General features: G+C 37.2%; 1 non-coding gene across 1 annotated transcript; it reads left to right on the forward strand.

The window, feature by feature from the left end:
- The first annotated feature begins 15,745 nt into the window (after nucleotides 1-15,745).
- LOC141552277 (U6 spliceosomal RNA) lies at nucleotides 15,746-15,852 on the forward strand. Its single transcript, XR_012485086.1, has one exon. It is a non-coding gene; the product is annotated as a U6 spliceosomal RNA (small nuclear RNA).
- The last annotated feature ends 1,346 nt before the right edge of the window (nucleotides 15,853-17,198 follow it).

Consider the following 17,198-nt stretch of genomic DNA (forward strand, 5'->3'; position numbering starts at 1 on the left):
ATTTAACACAAATGATCAGTATCTTGAGGAAGTCCCAAAATATATGCAACCTGTTAAACCATGTTTTTCCCCATACCTGGAATTCTCTTCCTTCTCAGTTCTAACTACTGACCTCCTTGGCTTCCTTAAGTCCCAACTAAAATCCCTCTCTCCGTAGGAAATCTTCCCTAACACATCTTAATTCCAATGCTTTCTCTTTTTAAATTACTTTCTATTTATTCTGTATTTCATTTTAAAAGGTTTGATGCAAATTGTGTCCCCCTTGACTTTTTGGGGGTGAACTCTGAAACGCTACTCTGACAGAGACCCACCTTTCAGGGCAGTTAAATGGTTTCATTTTGTTGGAAATCTTGTCTGGGAATAGCTACACCCTCTATTGAGTAGCTTGAACTTAAGTGGTCTCATTCAGTTGGAAATCTAGGCCTGGGGGCATTGAATAGAAGCTCCAGCCTCAAACTTCTTATAAAAAGACATTTTTGAACTCCAAATCTCTGCAGAAGTCCGAAGTAGGAAAATGCTTTGCCAAGGGACCTCTCTTCTTGGCAAAGTTGCCTACCAGGACTCTTGCCCACTGTGAAGCATTCTCTTCTCAGTGATAATCTTTGTTATTTCTCTGACAGGACCTCTTGCCACTCAGAAGTCTGTCTTCCTAGCAAAACTGGCTTCTCAGTGCCAATAAAAATCCCTTTTGCCATTCAGACTTTTCAGGTTCGGTCACGTTGGACCTGTGCCAACCAGAGGGGATTCTCACACCTCAGTTCTCTACCACTAGAACCGCATCAGGGTCAGGGTGGAAAAATGATATGGGGAGAACAAATGACATTTTTCTTGTCTTACAGTAAAGGATTCTTAATACAGAGTCTGTGGTTTCAAGGAGTCTCTGCACTTGGTTGGGGGAAAATTATATCTTTATTTTAATTTAATGTTTCCCTTCTAATCTCTCTTATTTCAAACATTCTGAGAAGAGAGCTATCGATATCATCAGATTGCCAAAGAAATCTAAGATAGAAAGGTTAAGAACTCCTGTTCTGTGGATATTTGTAAAGAGCTCATTGAATTTTTCATATAATGCTTCTCATAGTCAATGCTCTTCAGTCTGTGTTGCATCCAGTGGAGATTGTCCAGATAATTTAAAAAGAATTCTGATGGGGAAATTTCAAAACAAGCAAGACCAAAGCAAGTACTATTTAAAAAACAGATATAGAAATTTAGACTCCACCTACACCTGTCATTTTATTCATAGATCTATCTATTCAGCAAAACAGTAGTATGGTCATGAGAAAAAAGTGCCCTAACTTCTAATCCAATCCTTACCTAGCTAAAACTCCTGGAGAGTGTATTGTAGTTGAAAGAATGTCTGTGCTTGACCAGTATATAACACACACCTGCATTTGGAGTTCAGTGCTTTTCAAAGAAAGGGCAGCATTCAGCTGTCAAAACTTCTAGCCCTGCAGAAACATGTCATAGGGATACTTTGTACTTGAAAACAATTGAGAGGGAATGTCCAATCCAGTGAACATCCAAGGACAAACTCTTCATTATCTTCAGCTGATCCAATTCTAAGAAACAATCATTGACTGCCCTGAAATATAGTTGTTGTTTCCATGGAAATGGCATCTTTCAGGCTTTCTATAGAGTAAAGAAAAAGTGTTCTTTAAGATGTAGCTTTGTTGTTTTAAAAATATTTATTCTTTACTATTTTTAGGCAAAATTTTAGCAGAACATAAAAATATTTCTTTAAGAAATGAAAATATTCCATATAACACTGTCCATTCTACAATTATAATGAGCTCTGAAGAAATTTTCCAAAGTGGCATATAGTTCTTCTGGAAGAAAAAACCCCCACCCCAAACCAAAGAATGCCAACTTTTACCACAACTTCAATCTCTGAGGCTAGTGACTGGCGGCTGACAAACCACAGATAGAGTTCAGATCTATCTCACCCCTCAGAACTACAGTCACTGATGCCAAACTCAAAAGATACATTGGCCAGCTGTATGGTGGGTTCAGCCCAACCCAGAGATTTCCCCTGATTTTTGATGAGCATTTTCAGCAGAATCCTCAATGGTATGATTTAGTGTTCACTTAAGCATGAAAATACTGTAAATGATACCTTTCATTTTTTGCATGACCCCTTTAGTCCCAGTGGATCCTGCAGTGATTCATAGGCTACCACAGATTCATAAATTATAGGATGGTTTTCCCCCCACTAAGCACAATAAGGTAGTCTGATAAAAACTGTCATATAGGCAATATTATCCTGATTATATCCTGGAATCACAGCACGCATTGGAATCACTTCATCCTAGTTCTGTCACTGAGATGTAATCTTCACCAAGATGATACAAAGCAGAAGTAGCTCTATGGAGACTCGTTTTCATGAGAGAATCTGGATCCAAAGCTCTGAGAATGATGCCTTGTGTTGGTGGTAGGGAGTGGATTTGGGAGGGGAAAGGGAGTAAGATGTGACATAGGATCATTAATAAGAGAAAGTGGTAAGTGCTTAATATTGAAGATTCAAAATTTCTGCCATCTTCCTTCAAATTCAAGGAGACACGTTTAGGAAAATGTAATTGTTTTATACCATGCATTTGCTATAAGGGAGGGTTTCTTTTAGGAAAGAATACTGAGTTAATGAATACTGATAGAAATGCAAAAAGGAAGAAAAAAATGAACATCAGTAAAGCATTAAAAATTCACAGAAGAAAATGAAAAGAAGTTCAGAAGGTGACTTGTGGGACAAATTTGTTATTATTTTATTAGATTTAATTTCCATTTTAAAAAAGCAAACCATATGTAAGAAAAGTCCTTAGTTTCACAAGTAATTCTCTTTTCTCCCTTGTTTTGTATATTGAATTGTTCGTTTTTTGGAGACTGCTAAATTTATAATAAAAAAGACAAGTAATTTTTATATAGAGTTTTAAGGTTTATGAAGTATCATAATAAAACCAATAAGAAAAATAGCTAACATTTATATGGCCCTTGCAATGTGCCAGAGACTGTGCTAAGGACTTAATAATTACTATGTCATTTTATCCTCACAACTCTGCGAGATAAGTGCTATTATTTTAAGAATGAAGAAACTGAGGCAAAGATATTAAGTGACTTCTCTAGAGTCGAACTTCCTGCCTCCTAGTCCAGTGCTCTTATCCACCTGACATTTAGTAGTGTACATCCTACATTCATATAAATGTGAGCTGTTGCTTTTATTGTGATTTCATAGGTAACCTTCAATACTGGATAGCTCACATAAACTGTCTCAGGTGAGAATGGACAAGAATCATGCAAGATGAGGAGACGGTCCAAAAGTACTCACCAGAGGTGATGAACTCCTTGAAAGATCATTTTTACCTGAATTCCCTACTAAACACAAAAATGTAAAGAAAGTCATGTATCAAAAAATCAAAAATCCCTTTGAGGTTTAAAGGCTTAGATCTAGCAGGTAGGCAATGTTATGTATAGAGCCAGTTACTAGTTGTGTGATCCTGGGCAAGTCACTTAACCAGTTTACCTCAGTTTTCTCATCTATAGTATCAGATGCAATAACATTTGTAAAGTGCTTGTCCTTGTGCTTGATGCAATGAGTTAAATAAACATTAATTATTGTTACCATCAAAATCTAGTCCAACCACCTCTTTTTACAGATTAGGAAACTGAGGTTCAAAGAAGGGAAGTTACTTGAGTCATATATCGAGTAAATAGCAGATCTGAGAGTGGAAGTCTGGTGTTTTGACTCTAAATCTAATGATCTCTCTCTTTCACCACAGTTAACTTGAAATCTTTGAAAGGAGGTAAATGATGGGCAGTTAATTCTTTTCCAGTTTGGGTGGGTGGTACTGCTTGGTGCATTGTTGGGTTTTTGTTTTGTTTTGTTTTGTTTTGGTGGAGTGGGGAGTTGTCTTTGCATCCACAAGCACCAAACACTTTTTAATCCTTTTAACCAGACCCACATTTTCATCAGTATTCTACTCTGGGGAAGAATCTTTTTTTTTTCCCTTTCTTAAAAATGTAAAGTCTCTGCAATTTGTAGTTTTAGGGAGTTGCCTAAGGCACTGAGAGGTTAACTGACTGTCCCGGGAACTCACAGACAATATGTGTCAGAGATTAAACTTGAATTTTGAGAGTAACTCCCAGGCCACTAAATAAGGCTGCCTCTTGTCTTGAGCATAGAGTACATTTTTAAAATATTTATTGAATCGGTTAAGATTAGATGATCCTTAGGGTCTCTCTTCCAACTCTGAGGCTCTGTGTTTCTCTGATTAACTTTAGGAAAACCAGAAACCTTTGACTTGGAAGCCTGGAGGGAAACCCACTCCCAGATTTGTGTACTGGGAAACTACTATCTTAATGAAAGAGTGACAGTGAAAGGGTGCTTCTTAAACAGGGCTAAACGCCCTAGTCCTAGGTCCAAGCATTCAAACTTGTAGGTAGTTTCCTCTAACAACAAAGCCTTGGTTCTTCCCAGTGGGCTAAACAGTCAATAAACATATTTTAAGTGCTTGCCGAGTGCACAATAGAGCATTAGACTTGGAAAGAAGAATATTCATCTTCATGAGTTTAAATCTAGCCTCAGACATTTACTAGCTGTGTGATGATGGATAAGTCAATTCCTCATCTGTACAATGGGCTGGAGAAGAAAATGGCAAACTATTCTAGTATATTTGATGGGGATGAACCCTGAAACTGTCCAAATGTTGGGGGTGACCTCTGAAACTCTGCTCTGACAGAGACTCATCCTTCAGGGCAGTTAAGTGGTTTCATTAAGATTAGCCCAGGACCACTCCCAGTAGCTTGAACTCCCTATTATTGAGTGGCATGAAACTTTCAAGATAAATACTTTTTTTTTTTCAACTAGAAATCTAGGCCTGGGGGCAATGACAATAGAAGCCCCAGGCTCATATTTCTTATAAAATGACCATTTTGAACTCCAAATCTTTGCAGAAGTCCAAAGTAGGAATTATGCTTTGCCAACAAAGTTCTCTTCTTGACACAGCTGCCTGCCAGGACTCCTGCCTGCTGTGAAGAGACTCTCTTCTCAGTGATAATCTTTTGTTATTTCTCTGCCAGGACCTCTTGCCACTAAGAAGTCTGTCTTGCTAGCAAAGCTGGCTTCTCAGTGCCAACAAACTTCCTTTTTGCCCTTCAGACTTTTCCGTTTTATGAATTCTTTCACGTTGGACCTGTGTCGACTAGAGGGCATTCCCACAACTCTCTGCACTGCCACTAACTGCATCATATTTATCCAGAAGATCACAAAATATGGTCAGAAAGAGCTTAAATAAAGTTTTGAGCTTTGATAGCTTAAATCCACAGTGAGACTCGGGATAGCATATATGTGTATGGACAGGTAAATGCAAGCCATATAGAAAGTGAATAAGTAATTTCCAGAGGGAAATAACTTGATTACTCAAAATAAGCTGATTTGGAGCAAGAGCTACAGGAATCTAATGTGATAACTAAACTCAGGATACATGAATAAGCACTCCCATCCCAATCCAAGTGCCTGAATCAATACTCTGAGTCTGATTCAGCTTTGCTTTTCATTTTTGAAAGGAAACTGTCCAAGGGGTTTATTACCCACCAACTAAATTCCCTGGACTGGAGTCTACCATACTGTGTATTCCAAGTACTTTCTTCGCTCTATACCCTTTTCAGCTTTCTTTTGTGTTTTTTTCCTTACCCCATCTTATTTGTATTTCCAGTGCTTGTCACATAGGTGCTTAATCAATGTCTATCAATGACCATAGGAGCAAAAGTTGCCCACTTTTGAGCCTATGCTTACCTTTATAGAATTGTTTCTTTCTTTTCTTCAGTTTTCCCTTCAAATGAGATTTTCTCCTTCTCTATATAATAATGTATGCAGATTGCACACCTAGAAGCTTTGGGAATTGGTCTGAGGAAGATTATTTCAGTGGCCTCTTTGTAAATTGAAACAACTACAAGTATGAAGTACTCTTGTTGTTATTATATAAGGACTCAATTTCCCCCCAGAAGTATATGAGCAGTGTAATTCAGGGATCAAATCTTTTTTCAGGTTCTAAACCTACTCTACTAATAATTTTATGCATCATAAATTTAATTTATTAGTTTCACTAGTAAATTTGTTGTTCTTGTTGTTGTTTAGTAGTAGTAGTAGTTGACCCCATTTGGGTTATTGTGGGGCTGTTTTGTTTTGTTTTAGGCAGATACTAGAGTAGTTTGTCATTTCCTTTCCAGCTCATTTTTTACAGATAAGGAAACTGAGGCAAACAAGGTTAAGTGACTTGTACTGGGTCACATAGCTAGCAAATGCCTGGGTCTGTATTTAAACTCAGATCTTCCTGACTTCATGCCTGGTACTCTGTCTACTGCACCATCTAGCTGCCCATCAATAGTAAATTACTAGTATTAATTTACCAGTAAATTACTCACTAGTTTAGTTAAGCTAAATCAAACTTAATTTAAATTAGTTTACTTACCAGTTTTAATTTACAATAGCACAAGCTGGGTTGAGAGTAGGATTAATTCTCAAGCTTTGAAGATTTTCAGAGAAATTAGATCAACTCTCTTATATCTGGAATAGAGAGAACTTAAAGAAACCAGAAGGCTACTCTACTTTCTCCAACTAGTGAAAGCCTTTAGACTCTCAACTTTCTTATATATAGAAAAAACAAATGCAAAATTCCTTCTGATTTATATCTCCAACTCCTGGTCACATTAGTGTTCTTGTTCCCCGGAAATTAACTGAATTCTATTTCCTTCAAAGTACTAGGTATGGTCCTAAGAGGCTCTGGTTTCTGATTTCTGGTGCTACTTCTCAGGGCCCTTACCAATGTTTTTCCCATTCGTTATCAGCCAGTATTCTCATTTAGCTTTTTAGCAGAGGCATTTACTAAGATGTTAAAACTTGAACAGTAGTATTAAAAATATTTCTTCCAATCTGGAAGAAAGACTATGCTCTTCTCCTTGCAGGAACAAAGTTCTTGCTAGCAGTAGGCTCAAACTTAAGTATGATGATAGTGAGACACATTGTAGAGAAAAAATCCATTTATTCCTTCACAGAATCTGTAAGTTTCCCCTTAAGTGGAGCTCTCTGTTGAGCTCCAAAGGTCCATACCTGGCAGCTCTCTGGTGTAAGGAATCATCCTTTTCCAAGCTGCTTCTTCCCTCAGATGAATTATCTTTGTACCCATCTATGGGTAACTATATGTGTTAGTAATAAAATATTTTTTAAATTAAGGTATGTACGTTGGATTTTTTTTTAGACATAATACTACCGGGCATTTGATAGAATACAATATAGGGTAACCACAACTTTTATATGCATTGAGAAACCAAAAAATTTGTGTGACTTGTTTTATAGCAATATTTGCTTTATTGCAGTAGTCCAGAACCAAACCCACAATGTCACTGAGGTATATTTGTATCTTAATTTGTTTATCCATTACTAAATTGACTGGCACACTCTTAGTTACTGCCACAAAAAGTTACTGCCAAGGAAGGAGGGGAAAAGTGAGGAGGGAAAAAGTGGGAAGAAGAGGAAAAGTTGGAACAGAAGGTTTTTCAAGAGTCAGTGTTGAAAAATTTCCCATGGGGGCAGCTAGGTGGCGCAGTGGATAGAGCACCAGCCTTGAACTCAGGAGGACCTGAGTTCAAATTTGGTCTCAGACACTTAATACTTTCTTACCTGTGTGACCCTGGGCAAGTCACTTAACCCCAGCCTCAAAAAAAAAAAAAAAAAAAAAAAAAAAAAAAGAAAGAAAGAAAGAAAGAAAAGAAAAATTGGCCATGAATATGTTTTGTAAATAAAAAGCATAATAATTTTTAAAAGAGAAAGAAAGAAAATTAATTTTTTTTTAAAACTGCCATATTTTTTTTTTTTAAACATAAAGAACCTTTTAATTTTTTCCCTATTCCTCTAGGAGTATAGGCTTAGTGGTAGTAACTAGCTCAACTTTTACAAATGAGAAAGTTAAGGCACAGAACAGTTAAGTGATTTGCTCAAAGTTGCACAAGTACAAACAAGGAATAATATGTGCTAGGCACTATGCTGGGTGCTGAGAATATAAAGACAAAGGTGAAACTGTTTCTGCCTTCATGATATATATATCTTACTAGGAGAAGCAATGAATATGTAAGTGCAGAATCCTTTGTTCCTTCCCATTATGAATACAAGGTTGTTTTTATAAATTTACTTTGTACCTGATAGATTTTAAGCAAATAATTTCACCTCTTTGGAGTTTTGTCATCTGCAAAATGAAAGCTTTGACTGGATTGACTCTAAGATCTTGTCTAAGGTCTTGTCTAACTTGTCTACAGGCTATCAGGAGAAAGCAAGGAAAGGAAGGAGAAGAATGGAGTCATGTTGTAGCTGCTATTGAGAAGGTTGGGGATGACCTGAGTATTTGATATTCAAGAAAATACTCAGCAAGACCTAAGTATCTCAGAGAACTATGTTTGGCATCTCCTCCAAATCCAAACAATCATAGATAGCCCTTGGAAATAGAAAGCATAGGGCAGTATGATAAAAAAGAGAGAGTACACAGTGCTAAGACACCAGAAAGCATTAGTCTTGCAAGTCAACACAGAGAAATGGGAAGGGAGTGTATGTTTTTTTGTTTTGTTTTGTTTTCATTAAGAGAAAACCGTCTAGAGATGAGTCTGATGAAAATGACAGAGGTGATGAAAACTTGACTGTCACAAATTAGGTTTGGAGAAGAAAGAAGAGAAATTTTTTAGAGCCTTTGAAAGAAAAGAAAATAGTCTTTCCACAACTAATAGACTTCCCTGTCTCCATTTTAAAAAGATGATTAATCATTCTTCATAGAAGAGGAAAGAATTCTGGGTTTAGAGATGGGAGTCCTGTATTTGAATCTCAGTCCTGCCACTTAGAGCCTGTTTAACCTTGAGTAAAGAATTTTCCCCCTCTGAGGCAATTAGGGTTAAGTGACTTGCCCAGGGTCACGACAGCTAAAAAGTGTTAGGCGTCTGAGGTCAGACTTGAACTTAGGTCCTCCTGACTTCGGGTTGGTACTCTATCCACTGCACTACCTAGCTGCCCCTACCTTGGATGAATTATTTAAACTCTCTAAACCTGTTTCCTTACTCTTAAAATTTGATGATTAGGCTAAATGACTCTAGGTTCCCTTTTGACTCTGAATCTATAATTCAAAAATCACTTATTAGGTGTGATACACAAGGGACGAAAAGGAACACAAGGCATATACCTAGGTGGTGAGAAGTGGGGAAAAAAGAAGGGAATATCTCCAAAATGCACAATTTTTTTTCCAAGGGTTTGTTCTTATTGCAATCCAGCTGCCTTTGCCTTGCCAAAAGCTATTTGGTGATTTTCAACTACAAGTTACAGAGGTTTTGTGTGTATGTGTGTGTGTGTGTGTGTGTGTGTGTGTTACAATAAAAGGTCCCATTCTCCCTTTCAGAAATGAGTAAAGGGTTATTCTTTTGTTCTTTTACCCATAACTGTCACAACCAAGTAATCTGTTGCAGATAGGATGAAAACAATCTTGCAGATTCCATGTACAACCTCTTCAAACTTTTTGGAAAGTCACACTCTCAGGAATTACAGGCAATGACTACACCACCTCCTTTCCTATCTTAATCTCTCTTTCTCCAACAATACATTGCCCAAATATGGCTCTTATTTTGCATTAGACTAAGCGAGTAAGCTCAGAACCAACTTCTAAAGATGTGCTTTCTTTAAAGCCCTCCACAATCTGATTGCAATCTATCCAATAAGGATATTACCTTTCTCTTTTTGAATATACTACTACTCTCCACACCCCTTCTTGCCCTCATCTCATCATCATTCCTTTGTTCATTTCCTTTTCCCCATGTCTTTTGAAGTTCTTCCCTCTCATCAAGACTTATCTCTGGGGTCACATTCTCCAGGAATCCTTTCTTGGAACTTCTTCCCTCAAGCTCCTAACTCTCTTCACCTGAAAGTGATTTCTCTCTTCTCAGACTTTAGCTCTCCTTTCCCCCATATTGAATTCTCTCCTACACTGTGTTCCTTTTAAAATATATAGCATTTCTTCCTTCACCCTCACCCTTCCAGTTAGACTAAAAGCTCCTTAAAGACAAGGAATGTGTTTTTATTTTCACCTTTGCATCTAAAGTATCTAGTCATACAAAATAATCCCTTCACCAAAGTTGTGGAATTGAACTTGGTGAGCTAGCAGTGTCACAGTAATCATGTGATCTTAGATTACAACCTTTCTAAACTTCAATTTCTTCATTCAAAAATGGGGAAAATAATATTTCCAATGTCTTCTTCACATAAGCTATTACATGTACTTATAAAATCCTAAGTAATAATAATAAACAGTAGTAATTTTACATGTATTCACATGTTCACAGAGCACTTCCCCTAGAACACTACTGTGAATAAAGTAGTACAAGTGCTATTATCCCAGTTTTGCAGATGAGGCAACTGAGTCCCAGAGAGATTAAGTGATTTGCCTTTGTGGTCACACAGTTTAAGTGTCAAGAGTTGAGACTAGAAACCAATTCTAACTCCATTTTAAGCTCTTTGATTTTACTACTTTTAAACCCTAGCTAAAAGTTAGCCATCATCACCTCAGGGCAGAATGTCTGTAATACCTTCAAGGCATAGCATTTAGGCAAGTCTTTCCTTTCCATTCACTCACTTCTCTTGGGTAGCAAAAGAAGGAAAAGAAATAGTCAAGAAACCCTGAGGATCTAAGAAACCCCAAAGGATTTTCTAAGTAGAAGCATCCATACCACCCAGCTACTTATAGTTCTTTGAAGCTCAACTTCTTGTCCTAATCTTCTTAATGCATAGGTTTGACTGCGGTTATTTCAGTGGCTCCCTATCGCCTCCAGGATAAATTGCAAACTCCTCAATCCATCTCAATCTGCTTTACTAGTCATGCTATTACCTTTCTGGACCGGTTAAATTAGATTGAAATACAATATTGTTAATTATCTCTTTCAGTTTAGGAGAGAATACACTGTTGTATAAACTACAAGACAACATTGTAACCTCCCCCAAGGTGCTTATAAGACTTCTGAGGACTGGAGGTGTTTCTTTTATTTTTGTTTTCATTTTTATATATCCAGTACTTAGTGCAGGACCTTCCTCATTGTAGGGGCTTGATAGATGTTTGTTAAATTTAATTTAATTGATATCCTTGACCAATTATGGCATCAGAGTGGGATAGAATAAATTTCTACTGATGAACTGTAGTGATTTTTCTTCTCAGTTTTTTTTTAAGAGTATCATTGAGTCCTTAAGTTTGCACTAATATAATTGTATTAACAGTAAGATAAAGTTAAAGAAATTAAGTTTTCGCATAAGTAAAGCAAATCTTGATTCAGGTACCTGTTTCTTTTTCTTTTACAAACAAAAAGAAAGTATTTATTAGGAAATGCAATTCTTTTGTTGTTGAGTCCTATCCCTGTCCCTCATCTCTTCTTTTCTTCCCCCTCCTCCTATCCCCTCTTTTCTCCTCTCCTTTTCCTTCTCTATTCTTTCTTTTTCTCTTCCTCCTCTCATCTCTCCTCCTCTTCCCTCAGAAAAGAGGAAAAGAAAGTCATAAATGGACAAATAGGAAGGAGAACAGGGAATTCAGCAGTTCCATTGAACATTGTAGTTGTTCTTCCTTTGGTTCTCATAGAGGACCAATGACATCATCAGGTGATGCACAGCTTTGAAAAGGCAAAATTATCAGTCTCACTCTCTTTTCTAGAATCTTAAAAATCCAATGGCAAGGCAAAGGTCAAGATCACTGGTGATAGATAACTCAGGATGCCTCGATGAAACATACTTTTATTTTAGTGCCTATTGTGTTCAGGGCACCATGCTAGTCCTACGGGAGAGATACAAAGTTTAGATTAATTGAGTCTCTGAACTCCAGGAGTTTATAACTAGGAAATAAGATATCAGCATCGATAATTATGACACTAAAATTTACATTGCAAATGGATTAGAGAAGTATAAAACTGAGTGTTAATGTGACAGTTAAGGGAGAGGTTGTTACAGATCTGGAGAATTGTGGATTGAAGGTGAATGGAAGACTGAAGAATTCTCGAAGTAGAAGATTTTTAAGTCGGACTTTTAAGGTCAGAATTCAAAGGCAAAGAGCAGAAGAAAAGACAATCTGAACAAAGGGAACAATTTAAACAATGGCATAGAAGCAAGAAAGCACAGGAGAAATTGGGGACAAAAGTAATACCAGTTTGAGTGTAGCATAAAGTACAAGAAGGGAAAATGATATGCAATAAAGGCCAGAAAAGGTACAGGGATGTCAGACTGTAGAAAGTCTTGGATGATAGCCAAAGGAATTTGACCCTTGTTGGATAGGCAGCAGTTAGCCACCGAAGATTCTTGAGGAGAGGAACAATATGACCAGATCTATGGATAAGGAAGATTTGTTTTCACAAGGGTGTGAAGGCTATATTAGAGGGTGGAGCAAATAGAGGTAGGAAACCTGCTGGGAGCCTATTTCAATAGTGCAGTGAAGTAATCAAAATCTGTACTAGGGTGGTGGATGTGAGAATAGAGAAGGAGCAGATGCAAGAGATGTTGCAGAGGCAGAATAAACAAAACTTAACAATTTAGTGGATGTGAGAAGGCAGGCTGAGGGAAAAGTAATATTATCCATTACTAAGATTTCTAACATGGGAGGCTGGATAAATAGTGGTACCACTGACAGATAGAATGAAGTCAGAGGGAGGAGCAGATTTAAGGAGAAAGATAACAGACTCAGGTTTTGACATGTCAAGGCTGAGATGCTGATGAGACATTTGAATAGTTCTGTCCATGGACAATTGGAGATTCAGGTCTGGAGCTCTGAAAAGAGCAAGATTGAAATTTGGAATCATCAGCAAATTGAGGGTTAATAACCCCTCAGTAAGTATAAACAATTTATTATGTCACACTCCGTTAAGCTCTGGGAGTCCCAGTGCAAAAGAGAAGTAGGTCTCACTTTCTGGAAGCTTAAATTCTAACAGAGGGAGGGAGACTATCTATAGGTAAGTGATGGCCAGAAAAGGGAGTTCTAATCTGGGCAAAGGGATGTTGAACTGATCCATAGAGCAACCAACGAACATATCTTCTCATACAACAATAGTTGTTTTTATTTGATTACTGTGCTCAGAGCAATATTAGAAAACTGAAGGCAGGGGATATGGGTATCATGACTGGGAGATGTCAGTGAGGTTGATAGCTGGGTCCAGCTAGATTTGATGAGCTCTCACCAATAAGGACATTGTAGTCCTATAACAGAAGCTTGAGGTCTATTTGAGAGCATGCAGATCTGCAGTGTCAGAGTGGCTTGGCACAAAGATGTTGTGAAGCAAGGGTGATAATGTGGATAAAGATGAGAAAAGATCTAAGGATAGAACTTTGGGAAATACTCGTTTTAAGGAATCAGAAAGAGGATAAGGAACTAGTAGGTAAAAAGAGAATGACTGCTTAAAGAATTAGGAGAGCCAGGAGAATAAGATCTAAAACCAAAGGAAGAGAGAATATCCAGTAGTGTGAACAATTTTTTATCAAATACTGTAAAAAGATCAAAGAAGATGAGAATTGAAACAAAAATCGTTAGATAGCCCAATTCACAGATCATTAGTGATATGAAGTAGTGAGATGGAAGTCAGATTACAGGAGGTTGAGCAGAGGTGAAGCCATTTAGTTTAGCCATTTGCTTTAAGAAGTTTAATAGTGACAAATATGGAAATATGTTTAGAAGAATTGCCCATGTCTAACTTATTTTGGATTGCTTCCTATTTATGGGAGGGAGTGGGGGAGAAGAAGGGAGAAAATTTGGAACACAAGATTATGCAAAAGTGAATGTTGAAAACTGTCTTTGCATGTATTTGAAAAAAGTTATTAAATAAATTTTTAAAAAGAAAAAAGTTTAGTAGTGAAAGAAAAGAGATGAAATAGTTGCTGAATTGGATAGAAAGTTGAGAGAAGTTTTCCTCAAGAGCTGAGCATAGTATGAGGAAAGGTTCATTTCAGAAGAAGAGACTGAAGAGAATTATAACTGACTATATTATTATTCAATCAAAAGCTCAAGAGATAAGAGGGGACTGAATCAAGAGTTCAAGTATAGACATTTAGTAACAATATCTCCTCTTTGGTGAGAGGAAGGAAAAAAGCAGGGAATCATTCTGACAATCCTTTAGAAATGGAGGAGAGGACTTGAAGGCACTCATGCTGAATGATCTGTCTTCTCAGTAAAATTTGATTGGAATTAATAGTTATCTGCTGTAAGTGTGAGCTCTGTGAGTAAGTGGGTGAGTGAAGGTAGCATTGGAAGAAGCCAGAAAAATTTTGGAAATTATAGTGAGACGTGAGATGAACTGTGAAAAAGAGTAAAGCAAAAGGATGGTCAAGTAATCGAATGGGTCTAGCTGAGGTTATGTACTATGGGAAAGGAACAATCGATGAAGCCAGTGCAGAGAAAGAAAATAAAACAAAAAATAGATTCCTCCAGAATAAATAAATTTGAACCCAATGATGGCAAATGTGCTACTATCACTGGCCCCAATCTATATCTAGAACTCTATCCTTAGAATTTCAAAGGGATGGAGTAGGTGTCCTTGATGTAGGACCTAATCACCCCACTTCATCTCCTGCTGCCAGATGGAACTCATTCCTTGTCTTAATTGCTGATTCTTCTGGGTGTGCCCCAAAGCTGTTCTATCTTAATGCTTCTAGGGTGTTGTAACTTAGCAATAGAACTGCGAAAGGAGGGAGTGGGTAAACGAGAACTGAGGTTTAAGGAACCTTCCAACCCCTAGCAATGTACTATGGCCCCTTTGGCAAAACTCCTCCCTGCACTGTAGTTTATCACTTCCATTTATAGATAGGCGGACTTTTGTGTGATCTTCTAAGATTAACCTATAAGCCAACTTGCCCACTCCCTCATTTTTCCAGCTCTTAGTACAGAGTCTGGCACGTAGTAGGAGCTTAATAGATGCTAGCTGACTGATATGGAGAGAAAATACAGAGATAAGGATTCTTTGAATTCTATCTGTGACTGTTACCAGCCTCAGGAATGCAGAGCAGTTGAGCTGTAGGGATGAGAAGGCAGCAGTTGCTGCAAATAGCCCTGACTACAGCACCAATCTCTCTATGATGTTGGAAAAGCTTGCAAGCAAATATGTAAAATTTGGAAGAAGCAGGATTTCTTTATTCTGATTTTAAAGGTCAGCCAAAGATATTGCTGTGGCCAAGTTGGATGCCACTGAAGGAGGGAGGGTATATGCCAGGTAATCACTTTGTGGCAGAGTAGCATAGTTGCAGAAGTTTAATGCTCGTGGGTGTGTGACTGTATTTATGTTCCTGGTATTAAGCATATTCCAGGGGAAATTATGTATGCTGGATTGGGCTGCAAGCTGCCTGAAGGTCTTGGGCACAGATGTCACCAAAATGATTAATCTAGATCACAAGGTCAGTATTCTTGAAGTTTCCAAAGCCCTAAGGACCTATTCTTTCAGGCAAGTCTCTATTAGAAATAAACTTTCTCTGAAATACATTATTTATGCATTTCAAAGTAAAGCGATGTTATTTTAAATTATGATAGCAAAAGGAGGTAGTATGGAGGTAACCCTGGAATCTTCAAGCTAAGCTAGTATAGTAGACGCTCTGGCAAAGCTGACCAAATGGTAGGACTTTATCTAGAGCCCTAGAAATATTTCTTTATATATATGATCTAAGAACTATCCTTACTAATTTCAGATGGTCCTATCACAAGTCTGAAAAAAGCTTCTACTACTGCTCACTTCAGTAGCACATATATTAAAACTGGAATGATCCAGAGATGATTGACATGGCCCCTTTGCAAGGATGACATGGAAATTTGTGAAACATTCCATATTTTTAATGGATCAGAGGGGGAAAATGAGACATTCATACATTATTGGTGGAATTGTGAACTGATTCAGCCATTTTGTAGAACAGTTTGGAATTATGCCCAAAAGCCTATAAAATTTTGCATATCCTTTGACCTAACAACACCTCCTCTAGGTATATATGCCTAGAGAGAGATTTAAAAGGAAAGAAAAGAAAAGAAAAGGATCCATGTGTACAAAAGTATTTATAGCAGCTTTTTTCTCAGGGCAAAGAGTTGGAAATTGAGGGATGCCCATCAATTGGGAATGGCTGAATACATAATGGTATGTAGTTATGATAGAATACTATTGTCCTATGGGGGAAATGATGAGCAGGATGCTCTCAGAAAAAGCTGGAAAGTCATCCATGAGCTCATACAAAATGAAATATATTATGTACAAAGTAATAACAAAGTTGTGAGATGATCAGCTGTTGATGACTTTTCTATCATCCGCAATACAATGATCTAAGACTATTCTTAAGGACCATATAAAATATTATATAAAAAATACTATCCAGAAAAAGAACTGATTATGTCTGAATTCCGATTGAAGCATCCTTTCTAAAAAAAATAACCAAACGTTTTCTTGAGCATTTTTTAAAAGAGGGAATTTATATTTTTTTCCACAACATGGCTTTTATGGACATATGTTTTCATTACTTCACATGTACCTGCTTTCTTGGGGGGGTGGGAGGGGTGGGCGGAGAGAAAGGAAGAAGGGGGAGAATCTGGAATTCCAAGTTTTAAAAACAGATGTAAAAATTTAATTTACATGTAGCTGGGGGGGGGGGGGGAATGAAATATCAATGTATGTAGTAGGGAAAAAAAAAAATCTTCTGCTAAATTATAACGCCCTTACAGTCTGCACTGGCAGGGAAATGTCCATATTAACACAGTGAGAAACTCTTGAACTATTAACTAGGGTAGTAATAGTAATGTGTTTTTTTTTTTTTAATTTACAGTTATTATTAATTTTTCTAAGTGAAAATTTTTATATTTTATTTTTCTAGGTAGATGTAAAATCAATTTTTAACATTTGTTTTTAAATTTTAAGTTCCAAATTCTTTCCTTTTCTTCCTTCTCCCTCTTAGAAAAGGCAAGCAAGTAGTTATACATTATCAATATATTCACATTTATTTTAAGGGATACACATAAAGTTCTGAAGACCTACATTCAGTGACTAGCATAGTAGGTGCTTAATAAATGCTTATTGCTGTGATCATGGGTTGGACACCTTTGAATTATATGGATATAAGCTCTTTGAAGACAGAGACTATCTCATGGTATCTCCAGCACCTAGCACAATAACTGGCACATGAAGATTCTCTCAACACA

Source organism: Sminthopsis crassicaudata, chromosome 1 (genome assembly GCF_048593235.1).
Source record: "Sminthopsis crassicaudata isolate SCR6 chromosome 1, ASM4859323v1, whole genome shotgun sequence".
NCBI lineage: Eukaryota > Metazoa > Chordata > Mammalia > Dasyuromorphia > Dasyuridae > Sminthopsis > Sminthopsis crassicaudata.